At 42.2% G+C, this 11,840-nt stretch overlaps 1 protein-coding gene across 2 annotated transcripts in view; it reads left to right on the top strand.

The window, feature by feature from the left end:
• Positions 1 to 1,728: 1,728 nt before the first annotated feature.
• The window catches only part of RAI2 (retinoic acid induced 2), a 390,031-nt gene continuing 379,919 nt past the window's right edge, over positions 1,729 to 11,840 (top strand). Inside the window, exons 1-2 of one of the 2 annotated variants that reach the window (XR_008666237.1) lie at positions 1,729 to 1,886; positions 4,807 to 5,641. The gene's annotated coding sequence lies outside the window, so the exon portion shown is untranslated. Of the gene's footprint in view, positions 1,887 to 4,806; positions 5,642 to 11,840 lie in introns of those variants that run through there. The other variant, XM_055339129.1, reaches the window with a different exon arrangement.

Below are 11,840 nucleotides of genomic sequence, written 5' to 3'. Positions count from 1 at the left end.
TTTACAGTCACACTGAGCAAAATAAATTTCACAAAGGAACTTCATATTTTAAACTAAGTTAGGTCTCTTCTAAAAAAATAAATAAATTAGGTCTCTTCTACCTTCAGCATTTCACAGGGTCATTCCATTATTGTATTAATCCAATGTTAAAGATTTTAAATCTGTGTTCATAAGACTTGTTTTTGATAAGTTTCTTTTATATGTTGCCTTGTTTTACAAATAAATACAATGAATAAACATTTAAAATACTCTTTTTTTAAAGATCTTATTTATTTATTCATGAGAGACACACAGAGAGAGGCAGAGACATAGGCAGAGGGAGAAGCCGGCTCCTTGCAAGGGTCCTGATGTGGGACTTGATCCCAGATCCCGGAATCAGGACCTGAACCAAAGGCAGGCAGATGGCTCAACCACTGAGCCACCCAGGCGTCCCTTAAAATATCCTTAATACACATGCTTAAGTTGTTTTTTCCAATAGAGTAATTTTACAGGACTTTTAGTAATGCAATCCACAGTGTTTTGTAAAAAAAAATTAACATATTTTTTCATTCAGTTCCATAAATGTGGCACACTTAGAATGTTTGCTTTCTTGCTTAATAAGCAAAATAGAATAATTGTACCCAGCGACAGTAATTTACTATTGTGGGTATAGTTAGAAGGATATTGAAAACTTTGGAAACTTGTTTTACCCTTCCTGGGTAAAATATTGGTGTTATTAAAGCATAATGTCATTTTAGACTTTAATATTTATTTAAATATATGGTAACATTTTTATTTTGGCCAGCAAGGCTTAGTCAGCCCTGTTTTTCAGTTTTCTTTAGAGACCATTTCCGCATCTAGTAGAGGACTATCTCTGCAGCATTCTGCAACAGTGGTGATCTAACCACATTCACGCTGACTGCTAACTTTACCCTAACTTACTTTTAAAAAATTTCCCCGGCCACCTCCTCCCAGCCTAATTTATTTTAACTCGCAATACGTTAAGCTTGCGGTGACTTTTTTCACCGTGTTAAAAATCCTGCTCCTCCTCTTTGAGCTGCAATATTTGATGATCTCACTTAGTAAGATTGATCTGTAAGATTGACAAGTGACAGGTGCAAATGTCTACACCAACCTAGTCGGGCAAGAAATACTCCTTTATTTTTCGATAACTAATTTGTTTTGATTACAGGGCCTCCAGGTGTTCCCACTAGACCTCTGGGTTAGGTGGGCCTGGGACCCCCGGTGGAGGGGGGGGCTGTGTTTCAGCTGCCGGGCCTTGGTGTGACGCGCGGAGCCCCTCCTCCTGGAAGCTCCCAAGTTTTCTTTTCTTTTCTTTTTAGATTTATTTATTCATGAGACACAGAGAGAGAGAGGCAGAGACACAGGCAGAGGGAGAAGCAGGCTCCATGCACCGGGAGCCCGATGTGGGATTCGATCCCGGGTCTCCAGGATCGCGCCCCGGGCCAAAGGCAGGCGCCAAACCACTGCGCCACCCAGGGATCCCCTGTAGTGATTTTTTTTATTGGAGTTCGCTTTGCCAACATCTAGTATCACACGGATGGCTCATCCCGTCCAGTGCCCGTCGCCCACCGCCCTTCCCCTTGTTCGTCTCCCAGCTTAGGAGTCTCGGGGTCTCACACAGGCTTTGGGGGGCGGGGGGCAGCGGCCGGGCTGGGAGAGGCGCCGGGACCCGGAGCTCCGCGGCCGGGGAGCAGCGCACGCGCACGCGCAGGCTGCGAGCGGCTCCCCCGGCTCCTCCCGCGGCGGTCGGTCCGGGGACGTTCTCCCCGCCGCGGGGGCGACTGTGAGCCCCCGGCGGAGGCCCGGGCGGGCCGGGTCACGACTCCGTGCTTGAGGACCCGGTGCTGGCGGACGTCACCCTGCCAGGTTCGGGGGTTCTGCAGGTGAGCGAAACTCGGGGTTGGGACGGCCGCTGGGCGCTGCGGTTCCGAGCCCGGCGTGGCAGCCCCCGCGCCACTTGCTGCGGCCCCGGCCCTTGTCAGGCGGACGCCGGCTCCCCTGCAGCCCCCGCGGGGCCGACCCCGGAGTAGGGGCCCCCGCGGAGCTGCGCACATGCTGGGGCGCTGCTCGTCGCCCGGGTTCCCCGGGCGGGGGGGGGGCTCTCCCTGGGGCGCTGTGCTGGCCCTGGTGGGGTCACGCGCTCACCTCTGAGGCGCCCCGTCTTGGCGTGTGCGGCCCGGGGGTGCTTCCGGGATCGTTGGTCCCGGGGGGGGGGGGGGAGCGAAATCGGGGACCTGTGCGTCACCACCTTGGGGAGGCCAGTCTTAATTTGTGCTTCGAGCCTTCAGGCGCCGGGAGTCATTCAAGGCTGTTGAGTTTCCCAAGAATGCAGGTGAAGAGCCCGGGACGCGAAGGGCGATGGGGCCGAGGGTCTAGCGATGGGCGGGCAGGTGCATCCTTTAATCCGCAGTGGAGTCTCGGTTCTAGTGGTCCTCAGCGCCGAGGCTGAGCAGAGGGGGCAGGACCAGGTTCTTGTCGTTTTTCTTAACCATCATCGGCTGAGGTATCAATTTGTCTCATCATTGGCCTAGGGCCTTTCTTCCCCCTGTCCTGTCCCTATCCACAAGGGGTTCCGACCCTCCTTTGGGATGCAGAAGCTCCCATCTGTGCTCTAGGTTCCCCTCAAGCTCGTGCGATTAATTGTGCTGCCGCTTCCTTGTTTTTTGTCACGGGAAGGATTCTATCCAGTTCTCCGGTAGACTTCCATGTAGGACTGGCTCCATAATTTGCAGGGCCCAATGAAAATGAATAAAATTTGATACTATTTAAGCAGCACAGTTTTATTTATTTATTTTATTTATTTTTTAAAGATTTTTATTGAAGTTCAGTTTTGCCAACATTTAGCATAACACCCAGTGCTCATCCCGCCAAGTGCCCCCCTCAGTGCCCGTCACCCAGTCACCCCAACCCCCCGCCCACCTCCCCTTCCACTACGCCTTGTTCGTTTCCCAGAGTTAGGGGTCCTCATGTTCTGTCACCCTCACTGATATTTCCCACTCATTTTCTCTCCTTTCCCTTTATTCCCTTTCACTAATTTCTATATTCCCCAAATGAATGAGACCATATAATGTTTGTCCTTTTCCGACTGACTTATTTCACTCAGCAGAATACCCTCCACGTGGAAGCAAATGGTGGGTATTCATGGTTTCTAATGGCTGAGGAATATTCCATTGTATGCATAGACCACATCATCTTTATTCATTCATCTTTTGATGGACACCGAGGCTCCTTCCACAGTTTGGTTATTGTGGACATTGAGCAGCAGTTTTATATTTAACATTTTGGGAGGGAGAATTTTGGACTTATAAAAGAGTTGTAAAAATAGTACAGAGAGTTCCTGTGCACCCTTTACCCAGCTTCTAATGTTAACAGCTCTCATAATCATGGTACGATTATCAAAATTCAGAAATTAACGTGGTACAATACTATTAACTCCAGGCTTTATTTGTAGTTTGTCAGGTTTTCCACTAAAGAAAGCTCTTTCTCACTTCCAGGATTCAATCTAAGATCCTATATTGCATTTAATTCTCACGTCTCCTAATCTCCTCCAGTCTATGGCAGTTCTTACTCTTTCCTTGTTCTTCTTGACCTTGGCACTTTTGAAGAGTACTAGTCAGACATTTTGTAGCATGTACCTCCATTTGGGTTTGTTTAGTGTTCCCTTGATGAGTCAGTGGTTATGCACTCTTGGGAATGATGTGCTTTTCTCAAAGCATCGCAGCCTCTTGAATTTTTCAATAGAACAGTTACTAGAAGGTTCAGCAGTTTGCCCCAAGTCCTAGACCTGTTAGCACCAAAGCCAGGACTAGACCTCAAGGCTCACTTTTATACTAGGGTTGTTAACACAAACCTTTAAATCTTTTTGTATGTTTTTCCAAACTACTGACTTATTCAGCATTTGACTTTTAGGATTGTGAGCATCGAGTTGTTGTTTGGTCCCTGCACAGCGAAGTAGGGGAAAGGGGAGGCTGAACAATGGACAGATAACCTAAGAGAAAAATAGTACTCCAGACACTGTGAAGTTAAGCTCTTGCCCAATGCCCCTGCTGCTTCGTGGACGGTGGTGATTATGGTCACAATTTAGTGACCTCTGGCTGTGTGCCAGGTCTCAACTCAGCATCATCACCTCCCACTTCTAGAATTTCTGCTTTACAAAAGAGAAGCTGAGAGCCACATTTCCCATCATCCCTGTCTCAATATGGTTACCAGTTTAGAGTTGTTGATGAGAGGAACTTGCATGAAATTTGAAGGCAGAAGAAAAGGAGAGCTGTTTTGTGCCACAAGGACACATGGGCGGATGTGAGATTTACAGAAGTTGAGAATTGATGAGGATCACATGCTTCACTGCTGCATGTGAAGGGATTTTCAGAGACTCTTCAGCGGCTATCCAGTAATCTTTCAAGAATTTTCTGTGATGCTTCAAGCTGAGGTCTACAGTGTTTGCTTTCTTGATCTTTGGTAACACCTTCTTTGACCTTGTCTTTCCTACCTCGCTTAATAGTCCTGTAAACTACTAATTCCTATTCTAATACCCTTTATTCCTCCTTTCTTATCCAACCCCTGATATAGTACAACATGTATTCATGCATTTAATCGTCTCACTGCCCAGGAGGAAGGTGCCAGTAGAAATGGGGAAACTCACAAGTCATTGTGCCACTCCCATATCCACCCACGAGCAGTTTAATGACTAGTTCAAGTAGTTCTTAGCAATAAAACTGAAAATCTTTGTTATCACAATGGGTTGTTAGAATGGATGTTCCTACATGAAAAGAGTGATAATTGAGACTTAATTTCTTAACACAGGAAAAGGTGCTCAACATCACTAATCATCAGAGAAATGCAAATCCAAACCACAATGAGATATCACCTCACACCTGTCAGAATGGCTGTCACCAAAAAGACAAGAAATAAGTGCTGATGAGGGTGTGAAGAAAAAGGAACACTCATGCATTTTGATGGGAATGTAAATTGGTGCAACCACTGTGGAAAACAGTATGGATGTGACTCAAAAAATTAAGAACAGAACTACCATATGATCCAGTAATTCCATTACTGGGTATCTACCCAAAGAAAATTAAAACACTAATTTGAAAAGATACATGCATGCCTATGTTTATCGCAGCATTGTTTACAATATTCAAGACATGGAAGCAACTCAAGCGTCCATCAGTTGATGATAATGAAGATGTGTTACATATACAGTGGGATGTTACTTAGCTATAAAAATGGATGTGATTTTGCTATTTCTGACAACATGGATGAACCTAGAGAGTATTATGCTAAGTGAAATAAGACAATGACAAATACCATATGATCCCACTTATATGTGGAATCTAAAAAAGTGTAACAACTAAACAGACTAACAACAGACTTAAATACAGAGAACTGGTAACCACCAGCTAGAAGAGAAGTGTGTGTGTATAGGTAAAACAGGTGAAGGAGGTTAAGAGATATAAACTTCCAGTTATAAAATAAATGTCATAGAAATGAAAAGTATAGCCTATGGAATATAGTCAGTGGTATTATAATAACATTGTATGGTGACAGATGGTAACTGCATTTATTGTGGGCATTGACAATGTATAGAATTGTTGAATCAATATGTTGTACACCTGAAACTAATATAACATTGTATGTCAGTTATATTTCAGTAATAAAACTCAAATGAGAGTTTTTTTCTTTTTCTTTTTCAAATGTAAAAGACTGTTTACATATGAAAGCATTTCCAGGTACTCTGAAAGCTTTCAGAAACCATAACCTGAGGACTAGAGATAAATTAATTCCCTTTCCTCCAGTTGGAGTATTAGAGCACATAGAGTCTGTCTTCACATTACTCAATTGCTCAAGTATTTGTCTCCCCCTCTAGCCTGACCTTCCTGTCTTCAGTGCCCAACTCAATGGTCTGGGAGTGGTAGGTGCCCAGTAAACAAGCATTCCTCATTCACTCTGCCTTAACATGCCTGAAATTTCACCATTAGTTTGATTTCTTTGGCTTGAGCCTAATTTGACCTTTTCTCCTGTAACAATCTAAGTTCTGTATATTCATGCTCTATGCCTTCATGGAGTTGAACTTGTTAAATCCACTCCTCAAAGTTGGTTCAGTTTGGAACATGAGAGCATGAGAACTTCTTAGTTTTTAGAGAGACTTCTACACACAGATAAACGTACAAGAGGGTTGCAGCATTCTCTGTAATAGGATAAAACATTGGAAACAATTTGTTAAAGAATATCTTTTAAAACTAAAATTATGGCTCTCATGTAGATATAAAATGAACATACGTTAGAGATTTTATTTAACTCATTACTAATTAGGGAACCAGTGATGTTAGGACCATTTCAAAGGATAACCAAACAACACATTTTTATTAGATTAGTGCAAACCAAGGCAAAACTGGCTTCTCCCACAGTTGGAGAAGGCAATTAATTGAATCTCCACTGTAGAATTTATTTGTGTGTCTATAGCTAAGATTTATTTTCCATTGCTATCAGTTATATATAGCTTACAGAATGGAAAATCAGAACCAGGTAACCAAGAATGATGTACTCCAAACAATGTCTGGTTTTCCACAGAAGCACAGATTTTTACCCATGAGTACAAATATTCATTAACAGAGAACTGGTAACATTAAGAAATTACAACTATATTGGGAAAAGAAGCATCCATTGCAAAGAATGTAGCGGATACTAAAATGAAAGGCAAACGAGAGACCGAAAATAATCACCATACATTTGTCTGATAGGGGACTTGTATCCATTATACATTCAAAAATGTTTATAAACCAATCACAAAAAGATGTACAACCCAATTAAAAAATTGGGGGAAATTCTCAAATGGGTATTTCATAAAAGAAAATATTGGAATGGCCAATAAGCACATGAAAAAGTGCTCAACATCGTTGGTTGTCAGGAAAATGCAAATTAAAATTGTAACAAGGTACCAGGGTACACCCACCAGAATGGCTAACACTGTAAAGACTGACAATGCAAAGTGCTGATGAGGATTGGACAACTGGTAGGTCTACACTGCTGGTGGGAATGTAAAATGGCATAGTCACTGTGGCAAAAATGTTTGGAGTCTCTAATAAAGCTACACACCACCTATGACCCAGAAATTATAAGTATATTCCCAGGAGAAATTAGTGCATATGCCCACAGAAAGATTTCTAAAAGAATGTTCATAGTAGCTTCATTCACAAGAGCCCCAAACTGAAAACAGCCCAAATTGTGATTGGGAATATCACTTCACAACAAAAACCCCCCAAAGAACTAACACCTGCAAAAACAGAAATGAACCTCACAAATATTAGGTTGCATGAAAGAATCCAGACACGGAAGAATTGCTACTCTATGATTCCATGAATATGAAGTTTAACAGGCAAGACTAAGGTATAGTGTCGGAAGGCAGAGTAGTGGATACCTCTGTGGGGTCGGTATTGACTGGAAAGGGCATGAGAGAGCCTTTCTGGGATTAATGGAAATGTTCTTTATATTGATTTGGATGGTGGTCACATGGGGATATACATATGTAAAAAGTCCTCAAGCTGTACTTATGTGCATTCACTGTATAAATTATACCTCAACAAAGTACTATTGACAAAAAGAATGTAGTCAATCTAGATAAACTGATTTGAAAATCATGTCCTGACTCAAAAAGACTTATCTCTTAAGTTCAGTGAGTTACAGAACAGTAAATGTTATACAATTCCATTTACGTTATTAAAAAGCATGGGTGGGTTATGTGTCATATGTGAATGCATCACAAAAGATGGAAGATACTTGTCTGGGTATTTACTGTGCCTGTCCTGGGCAGTGAATAGGAATAGGCATGGAGAGGCATTATTGTTTGAATTATTTACAATGTGAATGTATGGTTAAACTGTGGGATTTTAGCAAGCTCGAAATAAAGCCATAGCCAAAGATCTTCTATGAATCCGGTCTAGCACAAAAATACAGTTTTGGTCTTGGCCTTCTGGCATATCTTTCACACTACAGGGCATTTCCTGTCAGTGAGTGATAAAATCAGTTTAATGAGTTGGGACTAGCATTTCTAAGAAATAGAATAGAAATCATCAGAGGACAGTATGATTTTGGAAAATGTCTTGGTTTTGTATTCCTACTGTCTAGGAACTGGACTGCCATGTAAAATGCATTTCTTATTTGGGTCACAATTCAAAAATATTTGAAAGCCACTGGCTCTAGTTAAGTTTAGCTCTCAGCTTGCTTAGCAAACTCTCAGCTTGCTTAGCACCGTGTTGACAAGTGTAGGGTGACTGGTTTTCCCTTGCCCTGTAATTTAGAGAGATTTGGGGGACGGGGGGAAGGGAATGAACAAGGAGAACGCGAGCTTTCCTTTACGCAGAGCTACAAGTAACTCCTTTAGCTGGCCTTTGGCATCCAGATCAGGCTTAGGAAGCAGGATTGGACCATAGTGGGTTGTATTTAGTGGAGTAAACTTTTTACATTCCACCCATCATCTGACCCTTGAAATACTTGCTTTTTAATCTTTGAAATCCTTGTTGTTATTTTAAACAGAAGCTATTTCAGATGTCTGTTTAAAGGAAATGCCAGCCACCAGCCTTCAAGGTATAGGCGATGGTAGGTTTCTTTTTTTTTTTTTTCCCCTTCTCAAACACAGGAAGAGTGGAGTGTGTGTTGGGGGGGGGGTGGGAGGGGGGAGGAGAGAGAGAGAGGGAGAGAAAGAGAAACATACATATTCATACTTATGGTCCAATATATTTTCCTTATCCCCAAATGACCAGATAAGGGCCCTGCCTAACTGAGACCTCTGACAACCAGACTATCCAAGCCCAGCCTAAGGAGGCACTTGTACAATTGTATTGCTAATATATTCCATTTCTTAAGAATGTTGATACTTCCAAGTTTTTAATGGCACCACTTAAGTGAGTTTCCAAGTAAGTCACTTTCTCAGAAGTGATGTTCCTGAAATAAAATGTACATTTTAGTGGATATCACTTCTCTCTCTTAGCACTTGTGTTTTCAACCTAATTGTTGATTTACTTAAATGATGATTGGTGTTTATTTAAGGACAGTAGAACACCTTGATATGTTTTTGTGGTGCCTGGTAGTGCAGTATTCTGTACTTGTACTTACTGGGTTCCTAGGGTAATTATTGCTTAAACACCCTTTTGATCTGCCTAAGAATACCAGCCTAATAAAAAAAGCCGTCACCAAATTTACAGACTGTGGGTTTGAGAACAGAAGTGTTCACATAGGCACACTTGCCAGCTTGTCACTTATTAAAAGATATTAACCAATTCATAGACCTTAGCGCGTACCTGTTATGCAGGTAGGTATTCTACTGTGTGATGGATCTGACACGCAAGGCTATAGAACACTAAGTCCTTTGGGGGCAGTGGGAGTCAAGCTTTGTTAGTCACCCTTTCTATACTAACCGGGTCACGGATGAAATTGAAGACTGATCTGTTTTTTTCCCTACCTGTTCTTCCTAGGTATTACTCTAGAAAAGTGTTTTTTCAAACTTCATTATAAGAAACTTCATGGGTTTCATGAATGTGCGATTAAGGTATCATTAAAAACAGCATTAAAAATATTTTAAGCCTGTGATTAATGGGATTGTTGATTTTCTCAGGTGTGATGAAAATATTGTGGTGGTGTAGATTGTGCTTTTTGGGGGGGAGATGCACACAGGAGTATTTAGGAGACAAGGGGTATGATGTCTTCAATAATCCTTTCACAGGGTATAGCAAAAGAAAACGTAGATACGGAAAGATAAAATGCTAAGAATTGTTGAATCCCAGGGAGAGTATATGAGTGTTTGTGGTATTCTTTCGGTTGGCTTGACAATTTTCAAAATAAAAATTAGGGGAAATATGTATGTACATGTTATAAATATGTATATGTGGAGAGACAGTTAAAGTAAATAGAGCAAAGTGGGAGTGCTTATTGGGTCCCCGTGGAGGCTCTATGGGCATTGGTTGCACTTTCGCCTGAGACCCTAAGACAGCTGTTTATGTGCAGAAGTTCATGGTGGAATGTTCTTGCTGGGGAAGGCAGCGGGATTCAGCAGGGGGAGGAGCTGAGCTGTGATGCGGTACTAACCCAGGCCTCGGCCGAATCAAGGGAGCTCAGCAGCTGGGCTGGCCCTTCCTGGTTCTCCTTGAGGCAAGGGGGCCCGGGCTTTATGCCTCCTCACCCACCAGTCATTGGATGTGAGCTACCCTGGGGATGGGGAGGAAGGGGCGTGTGGAGGGGTTGAGGGTTAAGTGGAGGAGAACACAGTACTCACAGCATTGGGGGCATGGATGTGTCTTGAAGGGGGTTCTGGGTGGCTTGCCACAGCATCCAGTACCCAGTTTTTCTTTGTGGCATTTTAATTTGTTTATTGGAGTCACATCCTTAAAGATGTATCATTATTTTGCAAGGTTACAGCTTTGTCAAGTGTTTTTGTTTGGTTTCCATAATTCAGGCCTATGGATTGGTGCTCATGTAAAACCTTTTCAACTCATGTGTATGACACTCAATTAAATGTCATTGTCCTGCAAAAGGAAACTTTTAATAGCTTTCATTATGTCAGTATCATATTACATAGAGTTGTAGGTTTTTAGTTTTTTTTCTTTCCGTTTTTTCATTTCCTTTTTTTTGATAAGCCTTGAGTGCTTCTTATCTGACTTAGAACTTATAAAATAAATTTAGACAAAATGCCACTTTTAAAGCCGCTTTTTATGTTGAAGATTCAAATAAGATTATTTTGCTTAAGAAGGAATTTGCCGGGGATCCCTGGGTGGCTCAGTGGTTTAGCGCCTGCCTTTGGCCCAGGGCGTGATCCTGGAGTCCCGGGATCGAGTCCCATGTGGGGCTCCCGGCATGGAGCCTGCTTCTCCCTCCTCCTGTGTCTCTACCCCTCTCTCTCTCTCTCTCTCTCTCTCTATCATGAATAAATAAATATTTTTTAAAAAAAAGAAGGAATTTGCCCCTTGAAAACCATTGATCTACAGTTCCTCTCCCATCTCTAGCCAAGATGAGACAGTTCTGGACTTCCAAATATGAATGTGAAGTTTGAAAACAATAAAAGATAAAAAGGAAAGGTTTGTGATGCTAAGCATAACCGGCATCTGACTGCTGAGCCTCTCCGTCCTGATCATAACTGAGCAAGAACACTTTGCCCTTTCTGCTTGCACTAGCCGCTTTCTGGAACAAGGACAAGAATGAACAAGGGGAATTCTCTTCTGGTTGTTATTTTAAACAATTGTTTCCTTCTGATTTTCTTTTTTCCCCCCTCTTTGCCATGGTTTTTAATATGTGCTTCATTTATTCAGACAAGGGGACAACATTATCCCTCTGGAGAAGAAAAACAATAGTTCCAGAAGCAGAAGCCATGCATTGCAAAGAATTCAAAGTCACTTTTTCCTGGGGATAAAGCTTTATTTATCTTAGAATGGATTTGGCCTTTAAAACATGGATACAAAGCAGGAGGGGGAATGTAAATATAACCTCCAAATCTCTAAAAAGCTATTTAAACTGCAGAGTGGTGAAGCAAGATCTTAAATTCTTTCAGAAAATGAAAGATCTTTTTGAACTATTTTTCACTGTCTTACCTATCACTTCAAAGGATGATTTGGCATGATCTTTAGAGACTTTCTTCTGTCCAAGGAAGACTGGAAGGACGCTAGAAAGTGTAATTTGAACCAAGTAACTCATCCACAAATCTCCCAGCTTTCCCTGTATTTCCTCATAGAACCATTGTAAGGAATGAGGGATGAATGGTTGCAAATCTTCTTGTAAAGCATAAAGGGCAGAAGAAATGTTCCTTAGTAATTTACTCCAGAAGTGGTATGAACTATAAAGTTGGCAGTCTG

The sequence above is a fragment of the Nyctereutes procyonoides genome, unplaced genomic scaffold (assembly GCF_905146905.1).
Source record: "Nyctereutes procyonoides isolate TBG_1078 unplaced genomic scaffold, NYPRO_anot_genome, whole genome shotgun sequence".
NCBI lineage: Eukaryota > Metazoa > Chordata > Mammalia > Carnivora > Canidae > Nyctereutes > Nyctereutes procyonoides.
Note: the sequence above shows the minus strand (reverse complement) of the source record. Positions and strands in the feature narration are given on the sequence as shown.